The sequence below is a fragment of the Capra hircus genome, chromosome 22 (assembly GCF_001704415.2).
Source record: "Capra hircus breed San Clemente chromosome 22, ASM170441v1, whole genome shotgun sequence".
In the NCBI taxonomy this organism is placed as follows: domain Eukaryota; kingdom Metazoa; phylum Chordata; class Mammalia; order Artiodactyla; family Bovidae; genus Capra; species Capra hircus.
In genome coordinates, this window is record NC_030829.1 from 32,343,357 (window position 1) to 32,362,993 (window position 19,637).

Sequence of the window (19,637 nt, forward strand, 5' to 3'; positions counted from 1 at the left end):
TTTATTTGTATTATTTTTTGAAAAGCTCTCTGAAGAAGCTACAGAATTTTTGTTGTTGGTGTTGTTATTTTTATTTGTTTTAGTTTTGGCCATGCCGTACAGCTTTCAGGATCTCAGTTCCCCAGCCAGGGATTGAACCTGGGCCATGGCAGTGAAACCACCAAATCCTAACCACTAGACGACCAGGGAACTCACCCCCATTTTATAGATAAGCAAACTGATGCTTTATTAGGTTACATGCCCAAGGTCATTTTCCTCAGCCCTCAGATGGGATTGAAGGGGCTGATTTGTTGCTGTTAGACATGGTTAGGAAATATCCATGTATAGTATCTAACACAGGAGTTGGTTCCTCTGCCTGGGATTAATGCCACTGGACCGCTTTAGAAATGAGCCCTCTCTGGCACCATCCCCTTTGGTTACTTAAGAAACCAATACCTTTTGGCTGGAGCCCCATTTGGAAAAGCCTCATGGAATACATGTCTTTAAAAAGTTTCAAATTCTGGTTCCAGTTAACACATGCACCTCAATAATTAAATGGTGATGTATATAGATTTGATGCATAAATAATACTAGCCTAGCAATGAAGGGCCAACCTACCCTTCAGAAGCTGTTGCCTTGACACACCCTGCAGGTCTAGCACAGTCTCAGCAGAGCAGGAGGTTTGGTCTGGAGATCTACCAAGGATCTCAAGGGATATAGGCATCGTGAGCCCAGTGTCTGTGTTAGGGCAGTGTCAGAAGTTACTGTGCCCTGAGACTAACAAGGTAATCAGATAAACCCAGAGGGAGAAAGAAAATAGTTCCAAACTCAGAGTCCCTAGATTCTGATCAACAGTATATTTTTAACAAGCAGAAGAGTGGCCTAAATCTATGCCTATTCTTTCAATCAATTTAGTGGCATTAATAAAGCAATTGTTAACCTTTCTTTAAAGAAAATATATGAAATATTAACCCTTTTTTAAAGATAATAAGTGAAAAGGGAGATTTATGTCAATTTAAACTAAATTATGAATCAACTCTTGGTAGTAATTATTCTTTGACACAGGCTGTTCTTACATCACAAACAAAACCTATCTGGGAAGACCAAATTTGTGTTCTAATCTTCTAAATTCATTCCCAACATAGAGGACAGTAGTTGTACAGCTGATCCGAAAGAAGCTAAATAGAATCTCAGTTTGGTTTTATAAATATGATTTTCAATCACATATTTACTTTTATACTTAGTTTTACAAAGGATTCATTGTTGTTAAGTTCCTTGGGTTCTACTACAGTTTGTTTTATTTATTTATTTTTGGCTGTGCTGAATCTTTGTTGCTGCTCAGGCTTTTGGCTCAGACAGTAAAAGCATCTGCCTACAATGCGGGAAACCTGGGTTCGATCCCTGGGTTGGGAAGATCCCCTGGAGAAGGAAATGGCAACCCATTCCAGCATTCTTGCCTGGAAAATTCCATGGACGGAGGAGACTGGCAGGCTACAGTCCATGGCATCGCAAAGAGTTGGACACCACTGAGCGACTTCACTTCACTTCAGGCTTTTGTCTAGTTGTGGCGAGAGGGGACTACTCTTTGTTGAGCTGTGCCGGGCATGGGCTTCTCATTGCAGCAGCCTCTCTTGTTGTGAAGCAAAGGCTCTAGAGAGTTCGGGCTTCAGTGGTTGTGACACGTGGGCTCAGTAGTTGTGGCGCGCAGGCTTAGTTGCCCTGAGGCATGTGGGATCCTCCTAGACCCGGGATCAAACCCACGTCTCCTGAATTGGCAGGCAGACTCTCATCCACTGAGCCATCAGGGAAGCCTCCTGCAATTTGTTTTAAACACATAGTTTCATAATGATACTAATAACTGTTCTCATAACTATGAATTCTAAAAATCTCTTGGTAGGGCCCTGCTCTCTCTGGCACCTTTTTCTTGTTTGCTCCTGTGTTATAGGAAAGTTAAATGTACAGACTTAGGAAGAAACATGGCGTATGATCAATTGTACTTTAAGACATAGATGCTAGGGGATATTTCATGAGTGGCTCTTGGTTCAAGGTCCCTCTTTGTATATGGGGGTGTATACGGGGAGACTCCTACTTTTCTCACTTATTTTTTTCTCTAGGACAGAATTTCCTACCTCTGCACTATGGACCTTCGGGGCCACATTCTTCTGTTGTAGGCCCTGTCCTTAGGATGTTTAGCACCATGCTTTGCATAAAATAAAATCCACAGAACTTATGCATCTTATCACTAGAAGTTTGTACCCTTTGACCAACATCCCCTCAGTCCCTGGAACCACCATTCTACTATTGGTGTCTATGAGTTTGGCCTTTTTTAGATTCTAGATGTAATTGAGATCATACAGTATTTGCCTTTCACTATCTGCCTTTCTTGGCTTCCCAGGTGGCGCTGGTGGTAAAGAACTCGCTTGCCAGCGCAGGAGACAAAGGAGATGTGGATTTGATTCCTGGGTTGGGAAGTTCCCCTGGAGGAGGGCGTGACAACCCATGCCAGTATTCTTGCCTGGAAATCCCATGGACAGAGGAGCCTGGTGGGCCATGGTTCATAGGGTCACGAAGACTTGGACACAACCGAAGCAACTTAGCATGCACACATTCGACTTTCCTTGTTTCACTGCCTTCAAAGTCCATATATGTTGTTGCAAGAGGCACAATATTTCCTTTTTGGTGTCCAAATAATATTCTTTCATGTGTGTGTATAATATATAATATGTATATCAGATTTTCTTTGTGCATTCATCTGTCAGTGGTCACTTAGGCTCTTTCCACGTCTTGGCTATGGTGACTGTTTTGCAATGAACATGAGCGATTTCTTTGAGGTCTGATCTAAACTTTTTTGAATATATACCCAGACATGAGATTGCTGGGTCATATGGTGCTTCTATTTTTGATTTTTTGAGGAGCCTCTATATTGTTTTCCATCATGGTTGTACCAGTTTGCAGTCTCACCAACAGTGGACAAGGGCCCTGTTTTCTCACCAAGAGAGCTGTTCTCTTATCCGACTCTTTGCGACCCCATGGACTGTAGCCTACCAGGCTCCTCTGTCCATGGGATTTTCCAGGCAATAGTACTGGAGTGGATTGCCATCTCCTTCTCCAGGGGATCTTCCTGGCCCAGGGATCGAACCCAGGTCTCCCACATTGTAGACAGGCGCTTTACTGTCTGAGCCACCAGGGAAGTCCTTTTTTGATACTAGCCATCCTAATAGGTGTGAGGTGCTATCTCACTGTGGTTTTAGTTTGCATTTCCTTGATGATTAGTCATGTTGAGCATCTTCTAATGTACCTGTTGACCATTTATATGTCTTCTTTGGAAAATGTCTGTTCAGATTGCCAGCCAATTTTTTATTGGATTATTTGGGGGATTTTTTGCTATTGAGTTGTATATATCCCACAGATACATTTGTGTGTGTGTGTGTGTGTGTGTGTGTGTGAGTGTGCATGTGCATGGGTGCACACTCAGTCATGTCCAACTCTTTATGACCCCATGGACGCAAAGGGCTCCTCTGTCCATGGAATTTTCCATGCAAGAATACCGGAGTGGGCTTCCATTTCCTATTCCAGGAATCCTCCCAACCCAGTGATTGAACCAGCATCTCCTGCTTGGCAGATGGATTCGGTTACTACTGAACCGCCTAGGAATGAGATTATATATATAATTTCCACTTTGTTGAGACCTTTTATCATGAAAGTGTTGAATTTTGTGAAATGCTTTTTCTGTATTGACTGATAGGATCACATGATCTTAATCCTTAATTCTATTAATGTGATTTATCACATTTATTTATTTGTGTATGTTAAGCCATCTTTGCATCACAGGGATAAATCCCACTTAGTCATGGTCTGTGATCCTTTTAATGTGCTGTTAAATTCAGTTTGCTAATATTTTGTTGAGAACTTTTACATCTATATTCATCAGAGATATTGACCTGCAGTTTTATTTTCTTGGCCTGTTCTTATCTGGCTTAGGTATCAGAGTAATGCAGGCCTCATAAAATGAGTTTGGAAGTATTCATTCCTCTTCAGTTTTTTTTAACAGTTTGAAAAGGACTATTATTAGTTCTTGAAATGTTTGGTGACAGTCACCAGGGAAGTTGTCTGATCCTGGATTTTTCTTTGTTAAGAGGTTTTTGATTACTATTTCAAATTCCTTAGTCATTATTGGTCTGTTCAGATGTTTTATCTTTTTTGAAATTTTATTTATTTATTGAAGTATAGTTGACTTACAGTTGTTGTCAAGTTTCAATACACAGCAAAGTGATTCAGTTATATATATATATGTATGTATATATGTATATAAATTTCTTTTCAGACCCTTGGGAGTTCCCTGGTGGTCTGGCAGGTGGGACCTGGCATTATAGTGGCTTGAGTTCAACCCCTGGTTGCAGAACTAAAACCCCACAAGCTATGAGGCCCCTCCAAAGAAAGCCACAAAAAACAACCCCCTAAAACAGATTATTATCCATTATAGATTATTACAAGATACTGAGTATAATTCTGTGTGCCCTACAGCATGTCCTTGTTGGTTATCTTTTTATATTTAGTACTGTATGTATGTGGATCCCAAATTCCTAATTTATCCCCCTCCTTTTCCCTTTGAAAATCATGGGTATGTATTCAGATTTTCTATTTCTTCATGACTGATTCTTGGTAGGTTGTATGTTTCTAGGAAAGTTTTCGTTTTTAACTTAGGCAGTTTTTGGTGTATAGTTACTCATAGCAGTTTCTTAGGATCCCTTGTAGTTCTGTGATATCAGTTGTAATGTCTCCTCTTTCATTTATAATTTAGTTTATTGGAGTCTTCTTTTTTTCCTGGTAAGTTTAGCAAATGGTTTGTCAGTTTTTTACCTCCTCAAAACACCAACCTTTATTTTCATTGACTCTTTCCCTTGTCTTTCTAGTCTTTATTTCTTTGATTTCTGCTCTAATCTTTATTATTTTCTTCTCTCTTTTAACTTTGGGATTGTTTTTTTAATCATTGTGTCAGACTCTTTTGAGACCCCATAGATTGTAGCTTACCAGGCTCCTCTGTCCATGGGATTTCCCAGGCAATAATAGGGGAGTGGGCTGCCGTTACTGTCTCCAGAGGATTTTCCCAACCCAGGGATCCAGCCAGTGTCTCTGGCTTGACAGGCAGATTCTTTCCACTGAGCCACCAGGGAAGCCCAACTTTGGGATTAGATTGGTTTTATTTTTCTAATCCCTTGAGGATTAGAAGCTAGGTTGTCTATTTGAGATTCTTTTGTCTTAATAAAGGCATTTGTTGCAATCAACTTCCTTCTTAGAACTGTTTTTGCTGCATTTTATGAATTTTAATGTATTGTATTCACATACTATTGAAGCCTAGCTTGGAGAATTTTGAACATGACCTTGCTAGTATGTGGAATGAGTGCAGTTGTGCAGTAGTTTGAACATTCTTTGGCATTGCTTGTCCTTGGGGCTAAAATGAAAACCGACCTTTTGCAGTCCTGTGGCCACTGCTGAGTTTTCCAAATTTGCTGGCATATTGAGTGCAGCACTTTCACAGCATCATCTTTCAGGATTTGAAATAGCTCAACTGGAACTCCATCACCTCCACTAGCTTTGTTCGTAGTGATGTTTCCTAAGGCCCACTTGACTATACACTCCGCACTGTGGCTCTAGGTAAATGATCATACCATCATGGCTATCCAGGTCATTAAGATCTTTTTTTGTATAATTCTTCGGTGTATTCTTGCCACTGCTTATTAATATCTTCTGCTTCTGTTAGGTCCATACTGTTTCTGTCCTCTGGGTTGGGAAGATCACCTGGAGAAGGGAAAGGCTACCCACTCCAGTATTCTGGCCTGGAGAATTTCATGGACTACAGTCAATCGGGTCGCAGAGTCGGACACGACTGAGTGACTTTCACTTTCACTTTTTTGCATGAAATGTTCCCTTGGTATCTAATTTTCTTGAAGAGATCTCTAGTCTTTCCCTTTCTAGTATTTTCCTCTATTTCTTTGCATTGTTCATGTAGGAAGGCTTTCTTATGTCTCCTTGCTATTCTTTGGAACTCTGCATTCAGATGGCTTTATCTTTTTTCTCCTTTGCCTTTCATTTCTTCTTTTCTCAGCTATTTGTAAGGCCTCTTCAGACAACCATTTTACCTTTTGCATTTCTTTTTCCTGGGGATGGTTTTGATCACTGCCTCCTATACAGTGTTATAAACATCCATCCATAATTCTTCAGGCACTCTATTACATCTAATCCCATGAATCAATTTGTCACTTCCACTGTAAAATTTTAAGGGGTTTGATTTAGATCATAGCTGAATGGCCTAGTGGTTTTCTCTGCTGCTGCTGCTAAGTCGCTTCAGTCGTGTCCAACTCTGTGCGACCCCATAGACGGCAGCCCACCAGGCTCTGCCGTCCCTGGGACTCTCCAGGCAAGAACACTGGAGTGGAAAGTGGTTTTCTCTACTTTCTTCAATTTAAGTCTGAATTTGGCAATAAGGAGTTCATGATCTGAGCTATAGTCAGCTCCTGGTCTTGTTTTTGCTGACTGTATAGAGCTTCTCCATCTTTGGCTGCAAAGAATATAATCAATCAGATTTCAGTATTGACCATCTGGTGATGTCCATGTGTAGAGTCTTCTCTTGTGTTGTTGGAAGAGGGTGTTTGCTATGACCACTACGTTCTCTTGGGAAAACTCTTGTTAGCCTTTGAACTGCTTCATTTTTTACTCCAAGACCAAATTTGCCTGATACTCCAGGTAACCGGTTGTAGCTAAGTTCTCAGGGGCATGGAGCTGTGTCTGGGTCTGTAACCAAGACCATGGTCCATGAGTCAGCCGCCTAGACATGCATCTGCCTTCTCACAGCATCTCTCCTCCATCTGTGTCTGAAAGGAGACTCAATCTCCTACCTTGATCTGAAAGAGCCCGCAGAGACACTTCTGTCTGTGAATAATGTCAAATTATTGTTGAAGGGGGACACAAGTGAGAAATATCTTGTGCATCCATCTTATTTGAGAAATGGATTTTAATTGGAGGTTGAATATAGGCTTCATATGAGACACTGACTTGATAGAGAGTGGCTGCCTGGTGTGGGGCTCTGTGAAAGATTCTGAGGTTGCTCCTGGGCTGAGAGAGTGCCATCCTCAATTAGTTATGTCTGCCATGGCCGTGACTTAGGGGAGTGCTGATACAAGTGCCATGTATTTGTCGTTACTGATCTGTAATATAAGCCTCAGCCAGTCGTAGTAGTTGTAATTTTCTCCTGGGTGATGCCCTGACTTGGCCTTGGCAGCCCATCTGGATGCCTTGGTAGCAACTGGGTAATTGGCTCTTTATTTATCTTGCCTAAAATAGAGTACTTTTGCACTAATTAAAATTCTATTTTAATGTTAATAACGGATTGACACAGTATGCATATGTGTTTGAGCTCTCAAGAAATGTTTAAGGCTTTAAAATATGTTCTGATGCCAAGAAAGATGGAAAATCTATTGGGATGCATGCAAGAAATAGATTTACTTTAGATCAAAATATGCTAGCGAAATACCATGTTTTGATTTTTTCATGAAACTTTGGGATGTCATTTCTTGTCATTCTTGAAACAAACATTTTGAAAAAAAGGGCACAGTCATTTTAGAAGTTATAAATGCTGTAACATATAGAAAACCTCCAAATGATTTTATTTATTAAAAACTACAGCAAAAAAAAACTAATGCAGAGTAATTTCTTTGCCTAGATTATGCCTACACTAACTGTTAAACATGCCAATACTGCGTCCCCATAGTCTTAGTGCTTACCCAGAACCTTGCACTTGTATTCCCCCAGTTGCTGAGTGGTTGTTATTGTAAAGGTACCATCTGACACTTTATAATCCCCAGATTGCATTTCAGTGGATTGCAGTTGGACAGGCAGATAAATTTTTTTTTTTTTCAATTTTAGAAGCTCCCATCATACCCACAAGTATTTTTTAAAGTGATGCTAGTTTGTGTTACATGGAAACATTTGCTGAGCAAAGTCAGGGAAGGTCTGGCAACCAAAGACAATGAGCAATGCTTAAATCAATCACTTTGTAAGCTTTATCGGGGGGGAAATTGAAGCCAACAGTGTGAAGTTTGTTTTGAAACATTTAGCATATGACACTGTCATTAATTTAAAAATAGGACCCAAGAATTATGTGAGGTATGTAAGGAATGACGTTGGTCACAGCATTAGGGAGACAACCTCACTGTGACTAAAAAAATAAAAGCAAAATGATGGTGATAGGATGAGCACAAATCAACCTCTGGTTGTAATTTCCCTAATAGTTTTGCAGTTGTTTCTCCTTCCTGGTTGGGGTGATTTTCTGAATCCCTAGAAGAAAACCTGGGTTTTCAAATGAGAAATTCTGAAGATTGTAAGAATTCTGTTAAAAAATGTTCATGGCCCCTTGAAATAGTTTACTGAGAAATGTATTATGCACCAGTTAAACTGAAGAGCTCTGAAATAACCCTTCATATTGGCTGTGCCTTAAACAAACAAACAAACAAACAAACTGGAGAAACGATAACTCTGACTCACTGCTGGTCTTCCGTGGCATTTTTTCACCTCTTAACTCCACAGTTTTCTCTGGAACAACAAAAGCTCCCAAGTTCAGTAGTTGTAACTTTGAGTCGCAGCTTGAAGACCAGCTATACAGTATGGTTGGCTATATTAGATGATGACTGGTTATTTTGGGTTCAAGTTGTTTTAAACGTTGTCACAGAACCTCCCACCACCTCGTGGTATAAACTGAGACTCTGGTTAGTCTCCAGGCTTCATAGAATTGTCAGGTGGTGATATCTGCGTCCTGATGGAGTGGGAGCTAAAATCTCCTTGTGGGAGCTCTGTTGCAGGGCTGAGACCGGTGCACAGGCCTGGTTCCACGTGTCAAGGCAGAGGTGGCGACACCTGAGTTTGGGCTTTCTTTATGTTCCTATTGTCCTCATACATTCATCAAATTATTTTTGAGAAGAACTTTGGATACTTTCGATAAGTATCACACATACCCTCCTTTTCTCCCCAATCGCCTTAAGTGGTTCATTCATTCATTCAACCAAAATACTTGATAACTCACAGTGTGCCCTGAACCATGAGAAGACATAAAGAACAGATAGGTACTATAAGTTGGCCTTACAAAGTTTTATGATGCTGGAGACACTGGCAAATCTTTTGTTATATAAAATGCAAGGAATAACTAAGTCAACTTTAAATTAATTTACTTATATTTTATCTTTTGTATCTTAGAATGTTACCTCTCCTCCCTTTTATATCATGAAGAAAGACGGGGAAATAGGCTAATTAACAATGTCACCATCTGAAGGACAAACTATTGGCATATCCCACCCAGCAGCATGCCCAGCTCTTCCTGTAGTCAGGCTGCATTTTCATCCTCACTCGTTAATGTCCAGCCACAAAAGAAAGAGAAAGGAGAGACAGAAGGAAGGGAGAGGAATCTTGAAGACTGTGAATTATTTCAGCAATCAGTTGCCCCTAGATATATGAAAATCTATTACTCTTCATTCAGCATATTCATTTTGAATCTCTATCTCTTCTAGGCACTGAGGATAACAAAGTGAATGAGATAAAGTCTCTGATCTTATATCACTTGTACTCTAATGGACAACAAATAATCAAATTGAGAATGTTGAACAGAATCCAGCATTGACTAAAGGCAGCTCCCATAGACATTGCAAAGGTGTTTTGATGGATGGCAGAAATACCTGGTTAAGTGTATATCCTACCAAGAAGACCACAGAAGGGATCCTAAATCATTTAGGTTGGTAAACTCTAGTGTTTTCATTTTTAAAAATCATGTTTTATAGCCATTTGTAGTCATGTTTCAAGTACAAGCCTAGGTAATGGTGCTTTTGTATTTGTGGGAAGAAATCATTTGTGAAGAAATAGTACTACCTTAATATCACAGAACACATTCCAAGTCATAAATGGTAACATTTGAAAGACAAATTGGTTTTGTCATAGACAACAATAGACCCACCTTTAGAAACAGAGTAACCAAGGAAGACAGTTTAAGATCATATCCTGAGTCCAGGGAAAACAGGATTAATTACATTGTCTACTTGTTTGCTCTTTACTAACAAAGACAGCCACAAGTTTCTGCAAAGTATGATGTGTAGAATCTTACTAACAAAATTGAAAAGATTAAAAGCAATATTTAGAAAGGTACATTTTTTTTGGAGAAAAAAAAAAGAGCCTGGGAGAAAACAAACCACATGTTAAGAGTACATATTTGCTAACTGGTGATTTCAGTTTTTTCTTTCTGCTTATCTATAACTTCTGTTTTTTTCTATAATGAGCAAATATGATTTACATGATTTACATAAGCATTTACATATTTATTTTACACAAAGAGAAGCCATTAACTTTATTTCAGTGACCGTATTTTCTAGCTCTTTCTTTGGAAAGAGACCAGGGACAAGGCTTGTATGTAGCTTAGTAAGATTTGATAAAATTGTTAAGACACTGAACATGGTTTCAGGTTATACTTCTCTAGTTTCTTGAAGCCCTGGCCTTTTCTCTGATGTCCTGAGTGCTTCTTGAGTAACAGAGCTGTGATATCTAGATTTCTCCTTGCATTTCAATCAACTGAAGTGCCCTTGGCCTTATATCCTCAAGGGTGTGGTGTCACCAGTGTTGTGGTTCTTTTTTCCACTCTTGAATGGTCTACATTTTAAAAATTTCAACTTTGGTTTAAAATTTTCTTTCTACATTGAGATAAGATGTGCACTGAATGAAATTCCTAGATCCTAGCTATACAAACAGATGAGTTGTGACAAATTTATCCACCTATGTGGGCTTCCTTGGTGGCTCAGTCGTAAAGAATCCTCCTGTTAATGCAGGAGATGTGGGTTCGATCCCTGGGTCAGGAAGATCTCCTGGAGAAGGAAATGGTGGCCCACTCCAGTATTCTTGCCTGGGAAATCCTTTGGGCAGAGGAACCCTGCAGCGTATAGTCCATGGGGTCAAAAAGGAGTCAGACACAACTTAGTGACTAAACAACAGTGTGAAATATAACCCATACCCCAATCAAGATTTAGCTGTCACCCCAGAAGATTCCCTAGTGCCAACTTTCCAGTCAATCCCCACCCTCCATAAGTACTGCTCTTTTGATTTCTATCTCCACGGTTTCACTTTGCGTCTTCTTGATCTTCACACAAATGGAATCTTACTGCATGTATTTTTTGGTGTCCAGCTTCTTTAATTTAACCAATTGTTCTTGAAATTCAACCAGGTTACTATGGACATGATTTTTATTGAGTAGTCTTTTCTTGTATACAATACCACAATTTGATTATCCATTCTTTTGTTGCTGAACTTAATACTATTGACTCTTTTAAAAAGTGGCTTTATATTTTTTAAAGTAATTCAGAAAAACTGAATAGGATCTTATATAATAAATGCTAGTGAACACTTTCACCTCTTCCTTTTACGCTCTTCTTTCTCTGTTCCGAGAGTCACTATCCTGAAGTTGGTACTTCTCTTTTTATAATACTTGATTGCCTTTGAGCATCTATGGCTGTAGATAAGATGTCTACTATCACTCTGATTTTTGTTATTCTGTAGATAATTTTTTTCTCTCTGGTAATTTCTTTCAAAGTTCTGCATTTTTATTGCAAGTTGTCTGAGAATGGCAGAGTAGGTACGGCTGTTTTAAAACTGCTGATGGTCTAAAATGATTTAAATTTTATTTTGCTTAGTATTCAGGAAGTACTTTTACTTTGAGGACTTAGTCTTCCAATTTTCCAGTTCTGGAAAATTGTTCTTGTTGTTCAGACACTCAGTCGTGTCTGATTCTTTGTGACCCCAAGGACTGCGGCATGCGAGGTTCGCCTGTCCTTCAGTATCTCCCGGAGTTTTCTCAGATTCATGTCCATTGAGTTGGTGATGCTATCCATCTGTCTCATCCTCTGCCAGCCCCTTCTGTTGCCTTCAATCTTTCCCAGCATCAGGGTCTTTTCCAATGAATCAGTTCTTCGCATCAGGGGGCCAAAGTATTGGTGCTTCAGCATCAGTCCTTCCGATGAATATTCAGGGTTGATCTCCTTTAGGACTGACTGGTTTGATTACTTGGAAAATTAACCATAATTTATCTTCAGGTATTGCTTCTTCACAATTCTCTCCACTCTTTTATTCTGGAATTCCTGTTAAACAAACGTGGGAGCCTTAGAAATGTTCTCCATACTTTGGTTACTTTTTCATTCTTTCAGCTCCCCCATCTCTCATTTTGAACATCTCGGTTCTATGTTGCAGTTTAAAAATGCACTGCGTAATCAGCTGGAGTTCATCCACTCATTGTATAGTCTATTTCAATAATTGTATTGCTTATTTCCAAGATTTTTAATTAATTTTTTCACATTGACCTATTAATAAACTATATTTCTAAAATAGAAGTTATACTTTATTTCCATGAACATTTTTGATTATTTTAAAGTCTGTCAAAGTGTATAAATTAGTTTAATCTGGAAGGAACAAATGTTTGAAATACTGATTTTGCTGGTTATTCCCCCCTCCCCGCCCCCAACAAAATTTTACTCCATGGCCCATTTACTTATTGCTTTCTCCATAAAATGGTCTTAGTTCTTAAGTTTTCATTTAAATACGGTGAAACAGAGGTCCATGGTAGTTTCTGCGATAATGTATACAATGGCCTAAATTTTAATCATGTAAAATGATCCCTACAAGGATAGCGTCTAAATATTGACACACTTAAAACATGCCGTAAGGATTTTCTGATATTAAAATCATATATGCATTTGCAAAATATTCAAGTAACCTGGACATGTTTAAAGCAGAAAACAATGATTGTTTCATATTGAAAAAGATTCAAACAGTTTATGAAATAAATATGTATAGACTGTATTTAAATGTTTTAAACATTTTAACTTAATAGGCCATTTAATAACAGGCATGTTTCACTTAATTATAGATATTATTCCATAATAATAAATATAAAGCTTCATCAATTTTTTAAAGATATTTTAAAGTATTAGAGATAGGAATTGGGTCTGGTTTATTTCATCAGTCCCCCATTGTTGGGCATTCAGGTTGTTTCTGGTTCACTGTAATAAACAATGCTGTGAATACACTGTTAAATATCTGAAGTTGTAAGGATCTTTCAGAATAAAATATACCACCTAAATACATTTCATTTCCCTTGCTTTTTATTATTGTGATAACATAACACAAAGTTTATAAGATGAACTGTTTGGACGTGCATAGTTCAGTGGCATTAAGCACACTCACATTGTTGTGCAATCATTCTTGCTTTCAACAAGCTGGGAGTTGAATTTACAGCTCAATTGAATACATTTCTTCATGACGAAATATGTTGCAGACAACCCTCAAGAAATCCAAGGCGTGCTTTCAGTTTTTAAGTGTTTTGATATCTCTTCCTTGGATAATGTGGCTTTTCATCAAAGGATTAGGGAAATGCCATACACATAAGGTATCCGAAAAGAAAGACTTGAGACCTGCCTACTATGTTTACAAATGTCATAGAAAACAATACCTAAGGGTAGAATGCCTAAGGGTTAAAGTATTTTGTTCTACAAATTTTATCAGACCTGCATTTATTTTTATCGGTTTTAACAGAGTGCTCGTATCCCAAGTTTGCAGGAAAATTAAGGCAGTTATCCTGATAGTGACTTAAATATTATTTGGGGTTATTTTATATGTCGTAGAAAGCAACTAGCATTTATTTAGTTTTCTGAACTTAGAAAGAAGATGGGAAAAAACCAAGATTGTATCCAAAAATAAAATGAATTAAAGGAAAAGTCATCAGTAATCCCTCTACTTGGAGTTGTAGCATTTTAGAATATTTCCTTCCAGTCTTTTTCCCATGTAAACTCATTAGATTGTTTTCTTCCTTTGACTTGGTTAGATCATCGTTTCACAAAATGTGTTCTGAAGAACAAATGCTCTGTATTAAAAAGCTTTTTGTGGTTATCAGTACAGAAGATGATTTTCTCAATTTAGAAATTCACAGTTCTCATTAGCATGTTCATAGCTTTTTGATTAAGAAATATCTCTAAATTTCTTTAACTCAGTATTCTCCACCCAGTTTGATTCAAGAATCCTTCTTACAGCATCTTACCATTTCCAGTAGGTATTTGGTGATGATAGCACAGCTGTCTATGACTGCATTACTTGCAGTCTGCCTATTTTCATCATTTATTTTCCCCAAGAAGCAGAACAGTTGCTTTCTTTTTTTAAAAAAATTTATTTTATTGAAGTATAGTTTATTTACATTGTTGCATTAATTTCTTCTGTACAGAAAAGTGATTCAGTTATACACACACACACACGTATATGTATACATTCTTTTTCATATTCTTTTCCATTATGGTTTATCACAGGATATTGAATATAATTCTCTGTGCTATACATTTGTTTATCCATTCTAATAGTAGTTTGCCTCTTCTAACACCAAACTCTCAGTCCACTCCTTCCCAACCTCCCCTCCTCCTTGGTGACCACAAGTCTGAGAATTCCCTTTTAGAAATGTTCTTTTGGACTGTTCTGCTTATCTAGGTGAGGGCTGATATTTTCCTATTGAATCTTTCTGGGTCAGGATCTAGAGTTTCTTGTCTTCATGCCTTCCTCAATATGACTATTATTTCTTATGCGATAGTCTATGGCCAGAGAAGAATGCACTGAAATTATGGAAGTAAATGAAGATCCCCTAAATGAGAACAAACAGAGGTTATTTACCCAGAGCTTGCTTTGGCAAGGCAGTCAGTTGCCATCACTGGCCTTTGGCGGAGACCAAAGGCAAGCAGGGAAGTGGGAAAGTTTATCGTGGAAACAGGGAGGCTCAAATCTCAGAGCAGTTGCTTTCTGTGCTATGTGACTCTAGTCTTGTGGGTATGTGAGATGCAATTTCTGCTGGACTGATAGGAAGCTAACAGAGGACACGGATTAAGAGCCCCAAATTTAGAGGCAGTCCTTAACTCAAATGCCTATGTTTCAGTTTTAATACCTGTCAAAGGAGGTTAATAAAAGTACCAATTATCCAAGATTATGAAAAAATTGACATATACATCTATCACTTAACACAAGCTTGGGGGTATTAAGTGCTCAAATATGCTAGCAATGTGGCTGTACAATTAATAGCAGTAGACTGTCATGTTAGTAGTAGTAATAGCAGCAATAGTACTAGTAGTTGTAGCAGCATTAGTAGTAATAGCAGTACCCATAGTGGTAGAAGCTGAATGCTAATAGCAGTAATGGTAGTGCCATTAATAGTGTAGTAGCAGTATGGGTAGTATGACAGCATCCTCATACCTTCAGAAGTGACAGAATTAATTTACCTTTGGAATTAGGCCAAAATCAAATCAGTTTAAGAATTCTGAGATGGCTTACTAAACCAATGAACACAAAATAGTAAATATCCTTTTGTAATTCATGCTACTCTGGAGTCTGGTGAGAGTAGGACAGGCAGGGTATTTTGAGTCTAGGAAGCAATTACCTTGTAAGTGCGCCTTCTGAGGCAATGCAGCCGTGGGTCAGGGAAATTTGAGGCGAGAGCGAGGCATTTATTTCACACTCACAAAATCTTCAGGCAATTTGCAGCCAGTGAGCAGAGTCGTGGTGACCCAAATGGAATTGCATAAGAGAATAGCATGCCACAAACAGGACAGAACTGATTTATTTAGTAACATTTGGGAACCATTTATAGAAGTTGTGTCCTCTTATATTAATAGCTAGTGTTGGGGCTGATGAAATAGATGGCATATCCACAGTCACCGTCTCCTAAATGAAGGTGGGATGGAAAAATGGATAGATCCAAGAAAAAAGTGCTTCCTGTTACCATCAGGATGTTTCACAAATGTATCAAGCCTTAAACAGTTCTTAAACAGCATAAAAATATGCTGTTTTGGAAAGAATAAAATTGAAAAGCCATTTATTTTTGGCTTGAACAATATTTGCTAGATATTAGCAGGAAAGACTCACACAATTTCTTTGTGATAATATAAGATTAACTAATGGTTAATAAGCACTTAATATGAATAATGCCATTTAGGTTTTTTCCCCTCCAAATCCTTCAAAGTAGGTCCATTTACCATCCCACTTTTACAGATGAAGTAGGAATGAGGCCCAGTGGTTGACTTGCCCAGGGTAGGGGAGGAAAAAATTCTTCCTGTTGCATTCCTAGATTCTCCAGTTCTCGCCCTATACACTGGGCCAGAAGACAGATTCACAAGAGAAATACATACAAATTTACTTAATGTAAGTTTTGCATGACATAGAATTCTTCATAAGGGAATGAAGACCCCAAGACATGTTAAGCTTGAGTGTTTTTATCCTAGGTTTGATGAAGAGTAGAAAGTCAGGAGGAGAAAATGAGACAAGGCAGATGGTTGAACACAGGTGGTCAACTACCTGTTGACTACAGGGCCTGTTGACAAACAGGGCCTGTTTGGATTCATCTTGAGCCCTCTGTCTTCAGAGGTAAGGAAGACATGACCTGCTTCAGGGATGAAGAGGGAGGTCAAAGAGTCCTTCCTGCACATGCTTTCTCAAAGTCCTCCAGCTTAAAATATTCAATATGCCACGGTACCATATTTTGAGGTAGCATGTTCTGAACCTCATCAAAGGCAAAGTTTCTAAAGGTCTCTGAGCCTGATCTTTAAAATGAGTGGCTTGCAATGGTGCTGTGATTCTCATACTCATTTTTTAAAAATATTTATTTATTTGGCTGCACTGGGTCTTCATTGTGGCTTGCATGCTCTTTAGTTGCAGGATGTGAGATCTAGTTCCCTGACCAGGACTGAACCCAGGCTCCCTGAATTGGGAGCATGAAGTCTTAGCCACTGGACCACCAAGGAATTCCCTCTCATACCCATTTATACACCAGAATCACTTGAAGAGCTCCCCAAAGAAATGGAGATTCCTGGATCCAAACTTGAGAATTCTGATTCAGTAACTTTGGACATGGAACAACAGACTGGTTCCACATAGGAAAAGGAGTACGTCAAGGCTGTATATTGTCACCCTGCTTATTTAACTTCTATGCAGAGTACATCATGAGAAACGCTGGGCTGGAAGAAGCATAAGCTGGAATCAAGATCGCCAGGAGAAATATCAATAACCTCAGATATGCAGATGACACCACCCTTATGGCAGAAAGTGAAGAGGAACTAAAAAGCCTCTTGATGAGACTGAAAGAGGAGAGTGAAAAAGTTGGATTAAAGCTCAACATTCAGAAAACGAAGATCATGGCATCTGGTCCCAACACTGCATGGGAAATAGATGGGGAAACAGTGGCTGACTTTATTTCAGGGGGTTCCAAAATCACTGCAGATGGTGACTGCAGCCATGAAATTAAAAGACGCTTACTCCTTGGAAGAAAAGTTATGACCAACCTAGATAGCATATTCAAAAGCAGAGACATTACTTTGCCGACTAAGGTCCGTCTAGTCAAGGCTATGGTTTTTCCTGTGGTCATGTATGGATGTGAGAGTTGGACTGTGAAGAAGGCTGAGTGCTGAAGAATTGATGCTTTTGAACTGTGGTGTTGGAGAAGACTCTTCATGGTCCCTTGGACTGCAAGGAGATCCAACCAGTCCATTCTGAAGGAGATCAACCCTGGAATTTCTTTGGAAGGAATGATGCTAAAGCTGACACTCCAGTACTTTGGCCACCTCATGCGAAGAGTTGACTCATTGGAAAAGACTCTGATGCTGGGAGGGATTGGGGGCAGGAGAAAAAGGGGACGACAGAGGTGAGATGGCTGGATGGCATCACTGACTCGATGGACATGAGTCTGAGTGAACTCTGGGAGTTGGGGATAGACAGGGAGGCCTGGTGTGCTGCGATTCATGGGGTCGCAGAGAGTCAGACATGACAGAGTGACTGAACAGAACTGAACTGAACTGAATGGGGTGGAGGTCCCAGGCACTGAATAAACCTCTGTCAGAGAGTCTGATCTGTGATGTCCTATGTGACTATAAAAGTCAATCGGTGATCCTACAGCTTGTTGCTCTCTTGGCATCATAGCTGGATTCTGATGTGAGAAGCTGCTGAGGTGGCAGTAGCAGAACATCATTAAGAGAAAGCACAGCTAAATCATCTGTGCATCAAATGAGACTAATTACACCAGCAAAACTCTTCCCGTCAGCATATGGATGAAGTGCACCATGGAAGCAGCTGGGAGAGATGTACCCCCTTTCCATACTCATTCAGCAAGATGGAAGTGACCTGAGGCAGTGTCCCTTCCTGAAATTTCTGAATCTGCATGATCATCAAAAGCATTTGGTCACCAGAATAGCAATACAAATCTGAAAGCTTACAAGCAACAATTCAGATCATTTTCTCAGGATAGCTTCCTATTTACATGCAAATGATGATTTTCTATTTTCTTTATAAACATGCTCAGTTCTGTCCAACTCTTTGCAGCAATCCCATGGACTATAGCCCACTAGGCTCCTCTGTCCATGGAATTTCCCAGGCAAGGATACTGGAGTGGGTTGCCATTTCCTTCCCTAGGTAATCTTCTTTACCCGGGGATTGAACCCATATCTCCATTGGCAAGCAGATTCTTTTTCACTAGGAAACCTGGGAATCCTATTCACAGTTCTACCTAAAAGCCTCTGAGTTGCTTTCTGCAAGAGCAACAAGATTTTTTAAACCATTTTTGTTTATTGCCATTAATATAATGGTTTCTGTTATGAAAGTGGTTTATAAAATGTATTACATTTCACAGTTGCCTATGTTTTTCTTCAAGTGTTTCTGTGGCTATCCGTGAAATATGAAACTGGCAATATTTAACGGGTATTGAGGATTTGCTCTGTGCCATGTACCGTCCTACTTAATTTATATATTTACATCAATATCTATCGGTATCCTCATTTAGTTCTCTCATTAATAGCATATGGTGAATATTACTCTGAGATATCTTTTATACGATGAGGCATTGGGGGTCAGTAAGTTGCCAAACATCACGCAGTTACTAAGGAGTGGAGCTGTGGTTTGAATCCAGCAGACTGATTCCAGATCTTTGGCTTTTATAGTTATATCATTATTTCCCAAAGTACAAATTTTGGAAAGTAATTGCAAGGATATGAGTGATTTTTAAAAGAAAAAAAAAAGCTTGATTAACTAAATGAAGTTGGGGAGTATTGGGCTAAATAAATGGGTTTCTTTCACATATTATTTCTGAGTCTAAAAGTTCACATGATTTACAAATCTCTGAAAGACAATTGCAGAATATAACATTTCCAAACCTCCTTGAACACAAAACTCTTTTTGGTACAGTCTCTTTGCGTGTGTGTGCGCGCGCGTGCGTGTGTGCGTGCTCAGTACTGTCCAACTCTTTGTGATCCCTGTTTTGCAAGCGAAGCCTCTGAAATGGTCTGCAAATCAGTTGTCTGTAAAGTGGTCTACCTCTCTGCCCACTGAGGCCAAGCTTTTACTTCCCTTTTACAGGACTGGGTGGAAGAGGAAGTCTCTACAGAGAAGAGGCCAAGAGTAAGCTGCCACTGTGTATCTATATTCTTTACTTTAAAAATGATCATTCCAAGTAAATGGTAATAGCTTTCTGGGGAAAAATGTAGCCATACATATGAAAAGCCTCTTGATCTTGGGGTGTTCAAAACAAACCATTAGGGTAGAAAGAAAATATTAGAATGTCCGTTTAA